Here is a 14,479-nt window from a genome sequence, read left to right as displayed (position 1 = left end):
CCACACCTTCCAGGTCTTCAGAGCTAGGTGAGGAAGGGCCGTTTAGGCACTGGGCTGCCCTGATGAGAGGGTGTTAGGTCAGGAGCGCTAAGGGAGGGCGACCTCCCTTCCCACCCCTGCCGTTCCTGCTGAGCTGGGCAGCCCCAGGGCCCCTCCACAGACAGGCAGTGCCACAGTCGTCCCCCTGCCGAGCACAGAGCCTGGAGCCGCGTTTGCAGGAAATCCCCGTCCGGCCCCCATCCCACCCCCACACGGAGGGTCCTTGAAGCCCACACCGCGGCTTCTCTATGCATGGGCCTCGTACCTGTGCCTGAGCGCTCTGGTCAATGCTGTCGCGACCTTGAAATTCTTAACCATGGAATAGTTCATCCTTACACTTCCCTTTCATGAGTGAAGTCTGATGGGCCCCGGGGTGCGCTGTGAGCAGAGCAGACGCTCACACAGCACGGGTCCCGGGGTGACCAGGCTGCACGAGGGGACAAGGTGGACACAAAGCCCCCCACCCTGGGTGAGTGAGGGTGGGGACAGCACCAGGAAGCCACGCTTGCTCAGACCCGGAACTGAGCTCCAACACAGAGTAAAGTCCGTGGTGTTCTTAAGGACAACCACACCCGTGGAGACACAGGTTCCATCCCTGACCTGGGAAGACCCCACGTGCCGTGGAGCAACTAAGTCTGTTCACAACTACTGCACCCCAAGATCCTAGAGTCTCTGCTTCCCAACCAGAGCAGCCTCCACAGGGAGAAGTTCAGCACAGAAACGAGAGAGTAGCCCCCACGCCCTACAACCAGAGAAAAGCCGGCACAGCACCAGAGACCCAGAACAGCCAAAAATAAATATATAATCTTTTTTTAAGCGGGAGATCGCAGCATTCTCTGCTGATCCACAGGCTAGGACTCTGAGTTCCCAACAGAGGGGGCCACGTTCAATCCCTGATCAGGGCACTATTTCCCACATGCGGCAACTGAAGGCCCTACATGCCACAGCTAAGACCAAGCGCAGCCAATTAAATGAATACTTAAAAGTAGGAGGCTGTTCATCTGTCATCATAGAAAACTGCAACATTTTAGGAAAAGAAAAAACCAAAAGATTTTATTTTGCAAGTGCTCGTGGTTGATTGCAAAATTTTCTCATAATATGCAACTGTCTAAAAAAGAAGAAATTTAGAAAATACAGAAAGTAAAACCCACCCATAAATGTGTGGGGAACACCAATTACTGCAGCATCCGGCCAAACCACACATGGGAACACACGTCCGTATTTTTCCTCTACAAAGAAGCTTTCAGCCTCCACCCACCTTCCCACTGACCTCTGCTCTGCTCACCAAGAAGACTGCACTTTGGCCTAGTGACCGGGGGGTTTCTGTTGAACTCAGGGAGGCAGAGGAGCAGGGCTGTGTGGTTGGGGGCACCGTCTGGCCTGCAGTGAGGAGAGAAGTGCGAGTGCTCCGCCTCTGGGGCCAGTAACACCAGGGGCCTCGGAGAGCCGCCTGGGAAGAAGCCTCTCAAACGCAATCCCTGCAGTCTCCACAGTTACAGCACGTCCCACGTCTAGGGGTTCAGCTGTGGGTTAACAAGTCCTCTCTTGTTGGACAGAAAAGTGTTTCCACAGAGAATCTCACAGATCTTGGCCTAGTTTGGTTCTCTCATTGGACATGGAAAGTTTTTCTACAGAGAGTCTGCCTGGATCTGGCCTCGGTTGGTACAGATGTAACAGGCAGTATGTTCAGGTCTCAGGGAAGTTAGTTCTGAAGCTCCCTGGGTTTAGGGCTACAGCGCCTCCTCACCTCCACCCCTTCCACGGTCATGGAGCCTTCTCGTCCAGAGGAAGGTGTTTGGCAACATCAGCCACAAAGACACATACTGAAGAGGAGAAAGGCTGGGTGTTCCTGGGGGAGCAGAGGGGCCTTGGGCACTCCATGCTGGACCCCTGCCCCACCGGCTTCTCCTCCTTCTCGCTGGGCATGCAGCTTTCACCTGCGGAGTGCCGGCCAGTGAGGGGCTCCCAAGACACCAAGCTGGGGTTGGCGATGGGGGAGCTGGATGCCAGGGAACCCGAGACCCGGCAGCAGATCAGTGCACTGTGGACGAGGGCCGGCCTCACTGAACGGTTAGGCCCTGTGCATTCGGGACACCCTCTCTGGACCCCAGGTGGCGACCTGGGTCTCAGGAGGTGGAAGAGAGACCGGCTTGTCCTTCCCTCCTCCTGCCCAGAGAATGACAGAGGCCAGTTCCCAAAAGTGGGAGCAGGGTGCGCAGTGAGTCTTGGTCTCACAGAGTCCCTGTGAAGAGGGGTTCACTGCTGCCTGGATCCCTCTTGGCTGGTTACCCTTCTGTGTTGTCTTCACACGAAATCTCACAAGGACGAGGCAGTCCGGGTGCCCATAGCATCACTCGCCCAGGTGCTGACAACACTCCTTATTTATTATGGGCAGGGAGACAGGGTGGCTGGTGTGACGCTCCCCTGGACCAGAGAGGAGACCCCCAGGGTCGGTCCCTGCCAGCTCCTGAGACCCAGGTGGGCATTGGGGGCAGAGCACCTCCAGCTGGGGTCTGGAGAGGGTGTCCTGAATGGACAGGTCCTAAATGTCCAGTGTGGCTTCAGGGGGTATGGGCAAGAGGGGCACGAACTCCTTTCTAAACATTTCAGACAACCACTGAGCTCCTTTTGGTTTCTGGTTTCAGATCTTCTTATATGGTCCATTTTCAGAGACTTTATTGAATCTGTTACAATATTGCTTCCATTTTATATTTTGATATCTTGACTGCAAGGCATGTGGGATTGTTACCAAGTCCAAGCTCGCTGTGCATGCCTCACAAAAAGCCGATAAATCAGAGGCAAGGTGCTGAGGCAAGGAATATGACTTTACTTGAAAAGCCAGCAGATTGAGAAGATAGCAGACTAATATCTTGCAGAAACCATCTTGTTAGGGTCTGGATGCCAGTGTCTTTTATAGGACACAGAGCTGGGAGGTGAGGAAATACAGTAAAAAGGCCATTAATCTGGCAAATATCTCCTGGAATGGCCAGCCTCGGGAGGAGATGTGTTACTTTCTCCCTGCTGTAGCCATCCACAGGTGGACAGGTCCTGGACAGAGGCAGAGGGGCGGGGTTTCCTGAGGCAGCCATTATGTATGGACAGTATCCCTGTAGCAAGCAGACCAACAGGAAGCAAAGGTTAAAATAAAAGATATAATTTGAAAAAATATATATTTTTTGAACATGGAGTCAGATTTTGTTCTTCCCTGTATAATTCCCCAGACTCAGTGTCCCTTCCACAGTCTTATGGGAAAAGGGGTGATGATTGTTTTAATCGCTCCATCAGTTGCATCTTTTGGGGATTGTCCACCATTGGTGCCAGTGTACTGAATGTTGAGATTTCTCGTCTTTTGTTGCTCTTTGGAAAGTGTCTACTTCATATGTGTAGACATAAAAATATTTATAATCTAGGTGTTGAGAGTTAAATTTTATTCAGTGAGAATCTTTTAGGACTTCAAAAATGCAGGCAGCATCTAAAGGTGAGGAATTTGGCATTTTTAATGTATGGGAAGGTGCAAGAGTCCTCTCATTGAGATTATTCCTTTTGATACACACCTCGCCATCTGCGGCCAGTATCCTGTCTTTTCCTTCCCGAGTTTCCTCAGGGCTCCTGTGGGGAGTGGTTACACTCCAATGGCTGCTAGAGAGAAGGAGGGGGAACCTGGGTCCCCGTTGAGATCATCTCAGCAGAGAGAGCAATCACGTCCTGTGACTCCAGACAACCTTCCAACCTTCAGGGCCCAGCGTTCAGTCTGCAGGATCCACAGCCGTCAGCTCAGCCACCATGCTCTGCACTTAGCTGCTACCTAGCCCTGAATCCTGCACTGCAGGAGGCCCTCTAAATGTGCCGTCCTGTGCAGCAAACACTCGGTCACACCCTCCAAGCCTGACCCAGGCCCAGCTCTGCTGAGAGGGTCTCACTGGGGACCCAGCTTCCCCCTCCTGCTCTCCCACGTTCCCTTCTGTTCTGTGTGATATTAACTGTTTTTACAGCCATCATAATAATGTTGAACACACTACCTTGGTTCTAGCAATCTGGGTCTTCTATTATCTCACTGAGATTCTGTGAAAACACACCAGATGCTGGGCTGGAAGAGGCGGGGCAGGTCTGGTCTCTGCTGAGTGAGTATGATGTCTACTGGAAGGAGAACACAGTTGCAACCTCACCTGCTGCTCAGTGGCTTTTTGCTGGTCCATGTGCCCTGCAATCAATTGCCCAGATAAACCTGCTCCCTTCTCCACATGCTCTTGCTGGTGAATTGGAATAATTACCAGGTAGCTCACCTGAGGAGTCTCCAGGAGACCCAGGGATGGGGAACCGCTCAGGGGTGAAGAAGAAATAGGCAGAGATCTGTATAAAACGATATTGTAAAGCATTGATTCCTAAACACAAGTCAAGTGACGCTCACATGTGCTCTTCCCTTTTTCTAAACTTCGAGTGTATGGGCTCCCTCTGCACATGATTCTGGCCAACGCAGATGGGGTCAGACTCACTCCCCAGACCTCCTTAACTGGGGTCACACATTCCCTTGGTCAGGGAAACCATGGCTGTGGTCGGCAGGCCCCTAATGTGTAAACAAGCCAGGTCCATATGGTCAAAGCTGTGGTTTGTCCAGTAGGCATGTACGGATGTGAGAGCTGGGCCATAAAGAAGGCTGAGCACTTGGGAGGGAGCTAAGATGGCAGAGGAATAGGACGTGGAGGCCACTTTCTCCCCCACAAATTCATTAAAGAACATTTAAACGCAGAGCAAACTACACAAAACAACTTCTGATTGCAAGCAGAGGACATCAGGCACCCAGAAAAGCAGCCCGCTGCCTTTAAAAGGAAGTAGGACAGAAGATAAAAAGACAGACAAAAGATTTAGGGATGGAGATCCGTCCAGGGAAGGGAGGCTTAATAGAGGAAGTCTCCAAACAACAGGAAACCCTCTCACCGGCGGGTCTGGCAGAAGTTTTCAAATCTCGGAGGGCATCCTAACCAGGAGGAAAAATAAACAAAACCCACAGATTATATGCCTAAAAGCAACTCCCAGCAGAAAAGTATCCCAGACACTCGGATCCGCCACCAGCAAGGGGTGCTGAACAGAGAGAAGCGGGCAGCATTGCTTAGGGTAAGGACCGGACCTGAATGCCCTGAGGGCCATCTGAGGGAGCTAACGTGAGATAGCAACTTAAACTGTGGGATAGCAAGAGAGAATTAACCTGGGAAAAGCCCCAACCTAAGGCACAGCCAGCCCATTCACAGAACAAAGGACTGAGCAATACCAGAGAAGAGCTAGCTGGGCTGCGGACCGGCCCATCCCCCGCTGGGGGCAGGGGGGAGAGGGGCTCCAGGCAGAGCCGGAAAGGGGCAAACTCGGTCCCAGAGATGGCATCCCCTACCAAACTGCAAACCGGCTTCCAGTTTCTAACCAAAGACTTCCTGAGACTCTGGATGGTTGACATCCGCCAGGAGGGTCGCAGCCAGAGATCAGCTCCCCAGCAGAAACACAAGGCGCACCCAAGGGCGCGCCTGGAAACTGAGGCTGGGACCGCGGAGTGGAGAAGGCGCGCTGCACCTGGGGAGAGTGCGCTCCTCAAGATCCTGGTTCCCTGAGCTGCTCAGATGGGGAAGGCATGAAACGCAGGCCCAACCGAGTCTGTGCCTTCATAGAGTACCCGAGAACCTGAACCTGAGCAGCTTGGGCCTGGGAAGTGCATGCAACTCAGGGCCCGCTCCCTGGAGAGCAACCAGGAGCCTGAGCAGTGTAGACGGGAAAGCATTCACGCCGTGAGCGGGGGCAAACCCAGTGTGGCCGGAACGCTGCTAGTGCTCCCCACACATGCCAGTGATGTTTGTCTGCAGCGCCCCTCCCTCCCCACAGCACGACTGAACAAGCGAACCTAAACAAGAGACCACCTCCTCCCACTTGTTTCAGGGCGGAAATTAGACACTGAAGAGACCTGCAAACAGAAGCCAAATAAACAAACAGAATCACTTTAGAAGTGACAGGTGCAACAGATCAAAATCCCTGTACTTAACACTGGCTGCAGTGGAAGGGGCCTATAGATATGGAGTAGTGTAAGCTGGAACAAGGAGCTATCTGAAACTGACCCAAACCCACACTGCCTGCAACGGCTCCAGAGAAATTCCTAGATATACTTTTACTATTACTATTTTTTTAATTAAAAAATTTTCTTTCTTTTAGTCGTTACTCCTTAATTTTCATTTTTATAACCCACTATAACCTGGCAAAAAAAAACAAGACCCTATTTTTAAAACAAACTTCATATATATTTCTTAAATTGTTGAGTTTTTTTTTAATATTGTATTTTTCAGGGTCTAACCTCTACTCTAGAATTTTAATCTTTGATTTTCAGTATTTGATATCAATTTTGGACATTTAAGAATCCAACCTTCAGTACCCATTTTTACTCAGGAGTGTGATTATTGGTTTGATTACTCTCTCACCATTTGACTCTCCTTTTTCTCCCCCAGATCACCTCTATGTCCTCCCTCCCCTTCTCTCTTCAATTCAATTCTGTGAATCTCTGTGGGTGTTCTGGGCTATGGAGAACACTTAGGGAACAGAGTACTGTGTAGATCTGTCTCTCTCCTCTTGAATCCCCCCTTTTCTCCTCCTGCTCACCTCTATCTGCTCCATCCCTCTCCTCTTCTTCATGTATGTCTCTCCGCATGTCCCTCACTGTGGAGAACCTTTTCACCATTAACCTAGAAGTTTTATTATCAGTGTTGTATGGATGGAGAAATCTTAAGGCTAATGGAAGAATAAGACTGAAATCCAGAGGCAGGAGGCTTAAGTCCAAAACCTGAGAACACCAGAAAACTCCTGACTATAGGAAACATTAATTAATAAGAGATCATCCAAAAGCCTCCATACCTACACTGAAACCAACCACCACCCAAGAGCCAGTAAGTTCCAGAGCAAGACATACCATGCAAATTCTCCAGCAACACAGGAACATAGCCCTGAGCATCAAAATACAGGCTGCCCAGAGCCACACCAAATCAATAGACCCATCTCAAAACTCACTACTGGGTGCTCCATTGCACTCCAGAGAGAAGAAATCCAGCTCCCCCACCAGAACATCGACGCAAGCTTCCCTAACCAGTAAACCTCAACAAGCCAATCGTCCAACCCCACCCACTGGGAGAAACCTGCACAATAAAAAGGAACCACAGACTACCAGAATAGAGAAAGGCCACCCCAAACACAGCAATCTAAATAAGCTGAAAATGCAGAGAAATACCCAGCAGGTAAATGAACATGAAAAATCCCCACCAAGCCAAACAAAAGAGGAGGAGATAGGGAATCTACCTGAAAAAGAATTTAGAATAATTATAATAAAAATGATCCAAAATCTTGAAAACAAAATGGAGTTACAGATAAATAGCCTGGAGACAAGGATTGAGAAGATGCGAGAAATGTTTAATAAAGACCTAGAAGAAATAAAAAAGAGTCAATTAAAAATGAATAATGTAATAAATGAGATAAAAAAAACTGTGAAGGGAACCAACAGTAGAATAACGGAGGCAGAAGATAGGATAAGTGAGGTAGAAGATAAAATGGTGGAAATAAATGAAGCAGAGAGGAACAAAGAAAGAAGAATCAAAAGAAATGAGGACAACCTCAGGGACCTCTAGGACAATGTGAAACGCCTCAACATTCTAATCATAGGAGTCCCAGAAGAAGAAGACAAAAAGAAAGGCCATGAGAAAATACTCGAGGAGATAATAGCTGAAAACTTCCCCCAAATGGGGAAGGAAATAGTCACACAAGTCCAAGAAACCCAGAGAGTCCCAAACAGGATAAACCCAAGGCAAAACACCCCAAAACATATATTAATCAAATTAACAAAGATCAAACACAAGGAACAAATATTGAAAGCAGCAAGGGAGAAACAACAAATAACACACAAGGGGATTCCCATAAGGATAACCGCTGATCTTTCAATAGATACTCTTCAGGCCAGAAGGGAATGGCAGGACATACTTAAAGTAATGAAAGAGAATAATCTACAACCCAGATTACTGTACCCAGCAATGGTCTATTTCAGACATGAAGGAGAATTCAAAAGCTTTACAGACAAGCAAAAGCTGAGAGAATTCATCACCACCAAACCAGCTCTCCAACAAATGTGAAAGGATCTTCTCTAGACAGGAAATACAGAAAGCTTGTATGAATGTGAACCCAAAACAACAAAGCAAATGGCAACGGGACTATTCTTATCAATAATTACCTTAAATGTAAATGGGTTGAATGCCCCAACCAAAAGACAAAGACTGGCTGAATGGAAACAAATGCAAGACCCCTATATATGCTGTCTACAGGAGACCCACCTCAAAACAAGGGACACATACAGACTGAAAGTGGAGGGCTGGAAAAAAATATTTCACGCAAACATGGACCAAAAGAAAGCAGGAGTCGCAATACTCATATCAGACAGATTAGACTTTCAAATAAAGGCTGTGAAAAGAGACAAAGAAGGACACTACATAATGATCAAGGGATCAATCCAAGAAGAAGATAGAGCAATTATAAATATATATGCACCCAACATAGGAGCACTGCAATATATAAGGCAAACGCTAACGAGTATGAAAGGGGAGCTTAACAATAACACAATAATAGTGGGAGACTTTAATACTCCACTCACACCTATGGATAGATCAACTAAACATAAAATAAACAAGGAAACACAAACTTTAAATGACACAATGGACCAGCTAGACATAATTAATATGTATAGGACATTTCACCCCAAAACAATCAATTTCACCTTTTTCTCAAGTGCACATAGAACCTTCTCCAGAATAGATCACATCCTGGGCCATAAATCTAGCCTTGGTAAATTCAAAAAAATTGAAATCATTCCAGTCATCTTTTCTGACCACAATGCAGTAAGATTAGTTCTCAATTACAGGGAAAAAAACTATTAATAACTCAAATATATGGAGGCTAAATAATACGCTTCTGAATAACCAGCAAATCATAGAAGAAATCAAAAAGGAAATCAAAATATGCATAGAAACGAATGAAAATGAAAACACAACAACCCAAAACCTATGGGATACTGTAAAAGCAGTGCTAAGGGGAAGGTTCACAGCAATACAGCCTTACCTCAAGGAACAAGAAAAAAGTGAAATAAATAACCTAAATCTACACCTAAAGCAACTAGAGAAGGAAGAAATTAAGAACCCCAGTGTTAGTAGCAGGAAAGAACTCTTAAAAATTAGGGCAGAAATAAATGCAAAAGAAACAAAGAGACTATAGCAAAAATCAACAAAGCTAAAAGCTGGTATTTTGAAAAGATAAATAAAAATGACAAACCGTTAGCCAGACTCATCAAGAAACAAAGGGAGAAAAACCAAATCAACGAAATTAGAAATGAAAACGGAGAGATCACAACAGGCAACACTGAAATATAAAGGATCATAAGAGACTACTACCAGCAGCTATATGCCAATAAAATGGACAACTTGGAAGAAATGGACAAATTCTTAGAAAAGTATAACTTTCCAAAACTGAACCAGGAAGAAATATAAGATCTTAACAGGCCCAAAACAAGCACAGAAATCGGAACTTTAATCAGAAATCTTCCAGCAAACAAAAGCCCAGGACCAGATGGCTTCACAGCTGAATGCTACCAAAAATTTAGAGAAGAGCTAACAACAGTTAGAATTGGACATGGAACAACAGACTGGTTCCAAGTAGGAAAAGGAGTTCGTCAAGGCTGTATATTGTCACCCTGCTTATTTAACTTATATGCATAGTACATCAGGAGAAACGCTGGGCTGGAAGAAGCACAAGCTGGAATCAAGATTGCCGGGAGAAATATCAGTAACCTCAGATATGCAGACGACACCACCCTTATGGCAGAAAGTGAAGATGAGCTAAAAAGCCTCTTGATGAAAGTGAAAGAGGAGAGTGAAAAAGTTGACTTAAAGCTTAACATTCTGAAAAGTAAGATCATGGCATCTGGTGCCATCACCTCATGGGAAGTAGATGGGGAGACAGTGAAAACCGTGTCAGACTTTATTTGTGGGGGCTCCAAAATCACTGCAGATGGTGACTGCGGCCATGAAATGAAAAGACGCTTACTCCTTGGAAGGAAAGTTATGACCAACCTAGATAGCATATTAAAAAGCAGAGACATTCCTTTGTCAACAAAGGTCCATCTGGTAAAGACTATGGTTTTTTCAGTGGTCATGTATGGATGTGAGAGTTGGACTGTGAAGAAAGCTGGCTGCCGAAAAATTGACATTTTTGAACTGTGGTGTTGGTGAAGACTCTTGAGAGTCCCTTGGACTTAAAGGAGATCCAACCAGTCCATCCTGAAGGATATAAGTCCTGAGTGTTCATTGGAAGGCTTGATGCTGAAGCTGAAACTCCAATACTTTGTCCACCTCATGCAAAGAGTTGACTCGTTGGAAAAGACCCTGATGCTGGGAGGGACTGGGGGCAGGAGGAGAAGGGGATGACAGAGGATGAGATGGCTGGATGGCATCACTGACTCGATGGGCATGAGTTTGAGTAAACTCCGGAAGTCTGTGATGGACAAGGGGCTTCGCGTGCTGCGGTTCATGGGGTTGCAGAGTCAGACACGACTGAGCAACTGAACTGAACTGACTGAAGACCTATCTTACTCAAACTCTTTCAGAAAATTGCAGAAGAAGGTAAACTTCCAAACTCATTCTATGAGGCCACCATCACCCTAATACCAGAACAAGACAAAGATACCACAAAAAAGAAAACTACAGGCCAATATCACTGATGAACATAGATGCAAAAATCCTTAACAAAATTTTAGCAGACAGAATCCAACAACATATTAAAAAATCATACATCATGACCAAATGGGCATTAACTCAGGGATGCAAGGATTCTTCAATATCCACAAATCAATCAACATAATACACCACATTAACAAATTGAAAAATAAAATCCATATGATCATCTCAATAGATGCAGAGAAATCCTTTGACAAAATGCAGCATCTATTTATGATAAAAAAAAAAAAAAAAAAAAACCTCCAGAAAGAACAAGACAAGGGTGCCCATTCTCACTGCTACTATTCAACATAGTTTTGGAAGTTTTGGCCACAGCAATCAGAGCAGAAAAAGAAATAAAAGGAATCCAGATTGGAAAAGAAGTAAAACTCTCACTGTTTGCAAATGACATGATACTCTACATAGAAAGCCCTAAAGACTCCACCAGAAATTACTAGAGCTAAACAATGAATATAGTAAAGTTGCATGATATGAAATCAACACACAGAAATCCCTTGCATTCCTATACACTAACAATGAGAAAACAGAAAGAGAAATTAAGGAAATAACTCCATTCACCTTTGCAATGAAAAGAATAAAATACTTAGGAATATATCTACCTAAAGAAACAAAAGACCTATATATAGAAAACTATAAAATACTGGTGAAGTAAATCAAAGAGGACACAAATAGATGGAGAAATATACCAGGTTTATGGATCGGAAGGTTCAATATAGTGAAAATGAGTATACTACCCAAAGCAATCTATAGATTCAATGCAATCCCTACCAAGCTACCAATGGTATCAAAATACCAAGGGTATTTTTCAAAGAACTAGAGCAAAAAATTTCACAATTTGTATGGAAATATAAAAAAAAAAAAGCTCGAATAGCCAAAGCAATCTTGAGAAAGAAGAATGGAACTGGAGGAATCAACCTGCCTGACTTCAGGCTATACTACAAAGCCACAGTCATCAAGACAGTATGGTACTGGCAAAAGACAGACATATAGATCAATGGAACGACATAGAAAGCCCAGAGATAAATCCACGCACCTATGGACACCTTATCTTTGACAAAGGAGGCAAGAATATACAATGGAGAAAAGACAATCTCTTTAACAAGTGGTGCTGGGAAAACTGGTCAACTACTTGTAAAAGAATGAAACTAGAACACTTTCTAACACCATACACAAAAATAAACTCAAAATGGATTAAAGATCTAAACGTAAGACCAGAAACTATAAAACTCCTAAAGGAAAACATAGGCAAAACACTTTTCGACATAAATCACAGCAGGATCTTCCATGACCCAACTCCCAAAATACGGGAAATAAAAACAAAAACAAACAAATGGGACCTAATTAAACTTAAAAGCTTTTGCACAACAAAGGAAACTATAGGCAAGGTGAAAAGACAGCCTTCAGAATGGGAGAAAATAATAGCAAACGAAGCAACAGACAAAGAATTAATCTCAAAAATATACAAGCAACTCCTGTAGCTCAATTCCAGAAAAATAAACGACCCAATCAAAAAATGGGCCAAAGAGCTAAACATACATTTCTCCAAAGAAGACAAACAGATGGCTAACAAACACATGAAAAGATGATCAACATCACTCATTATCAGGGAAATGCAAATCAAAACCACAATGAGGTATCATTTCACAGCAGTCAGGATGGCTGCTCTCCAAAAGCCCACAGGCAATAAATGCTGGAGAGAGTGTGGGGAAAAGGCAACCCTCTTACACTGTTGGTGGGAATGCAAACTAGTACAGCCACCATGGAGAACAGTGTGGAGAATCCTTAAAAAACTGGAAATAGAACTGCCATATGAACCAGCAATCCCGCTGCTGGGCATACACACCGAGGAAACCAGAACTGAAAGAGACACATGTACCCCAATGTTCACTGCAGCACTGTTTATAATAGCCAGGACATGGAAGCAACCTAGATGTCCATTGGCAGACGAATGGACAAGAAAACTGTGGTATATATATATACAACATTACTCAGCCATTGAAAAGGATACATTTGAGTCACTTCTAATGAGGTGGATGAAACTAGAGCCTATTATACAGAGTGAAGTAAGCCAGAAAGAAAAACACCAATACAGTATACTAATGCATATATATGGAATTTAGAAAGATGGTAACGATAACCCTGTATGCGGGACAGCAGAAGAAACAGAGATGTATAGAACAGTCTTTTGGACTCTGTGGGAGAAGGCGAGGGTGGGATGATTTGGGAGAATGGCATTTAAACATGTATATTATCATATGTGAAATGGATCGCCAGTCCAGGTTCGATGCATGAGACACGGCACTCAAAGCCAGGGCACTGGGATGACCCTGAGGGATGGGATGGGGAGTGAGGTGGGAGGGGGTACAGGATGGGGAACACATTTACACCCAGGGCAGATTCATGTCAATGTATGGCAAAACCAATACAATATTGTACAGTAATTAGCCTCCAATTAAAATAAATAAATTTATATTTTTAAAAAAAGAAAGAAAACAGGACTGAATTAACGTTAAAAGTGTTTGTACAGCAAAGGAACCCTAAATGAAAGAGAAAGACAGTCTTCAGAATGGGGAAAAAAACATTTGCAAACAAAGACGTCCACAAGGAATAAAGAAGATGGGGTACATAGACACGATGAACCATCACTCAGCCATAACAAGCAGGAAAGAATGCCCTGGGAGGCCTCAGGGAAGAAACTAGACATGATCATAGTGAGGTGAGGGGGATAGGGAGGGATATTAACATAAGATATCACTTGTAGCTGGGATCTAAAAATGGATACAGATGAACTTCTTTACCAACGAGAAACAGTCTCACAGACTCAGAAAAGAATCAATGATCCCCAGGAAAAAACAAAAACTTTGGGAAACTTCAGTTCAGTCTCTCAATCGTGTCCGAATCTTTGCGACCCCATGAACCGCAGCATGCCAGGCCTCGCTGTCCATCACCAACTCCTGGAGCTTACGCAAACTCAGGTACAATGAGTCAGTGATGCCATCCCGCCATCTCATCCTCTGTCGTCCCCTTCTCCTCCTGCCCTCAATCTTTCCCAGCATCAGGGTCTTTTCCAATGAGTCAGCTCTTTGCATGAGGTGGCCAAAGTATTGGAGTTTCAGCTTCAGCATCAGTCCTTCCAATGAACACTCAGGACTGATCTCCTTTAGGATGGACTGGATGGATCTTCTTTCAGTCCAAGGGACTCTCAAGAGTTTTCTCCAACACCACAGTTCAAAAGCATCAATTCTTCGGTCCTCAGCTTTCTTTATAGTCCAACTCTCACATCCATACATGACCACTGGAAAAACCATAACCTTGACTTTGTTGACAAAGTAATGTCTCTGATTTTAATATACTGTCTAGGTTGGTCATAACTTTCCTTCCAAGGAGGAAGCGTCTTTTAATTTCATGGCAGCAATCACCATCTGCAGTGATTTTGGAGCCCAGAAAAATAAAGTCATCCACTGTTTCCACTGTTTCCCCATCTATTTGCCATGAAGTGAAGGGACCGGATGTGGGACAGGGAGTAATAAAATGATTCAGTCTAACATAGGGAGGCTAATATTATTTAAAGGAAAAAAAAAAAAGTGTCCACAAGGACCCACTGAGTAACACAGGAATCCTATTCAACACTCTGTAACATCCTATAC

This window comes from Muntiacus reevesi, chromosome 1, assembly GCF_963930625.1.
Source record: "Muntiacus reevesi chromosome 1, mMunRee1.1, whole genome shotgun sequence".
Classification (NCBI taxonomy): domain Eukaryota; kingdom Metazoa; phylum Chordata; class Mammalia; order Artiodactyla; family Cervidae; genus Muntiacus; species Muntiacus reevesi.
The sequence above is the reverse complement of the archived record's forward strand: the minus strand, read 5'-3'. Positions refer to the sequence as shown.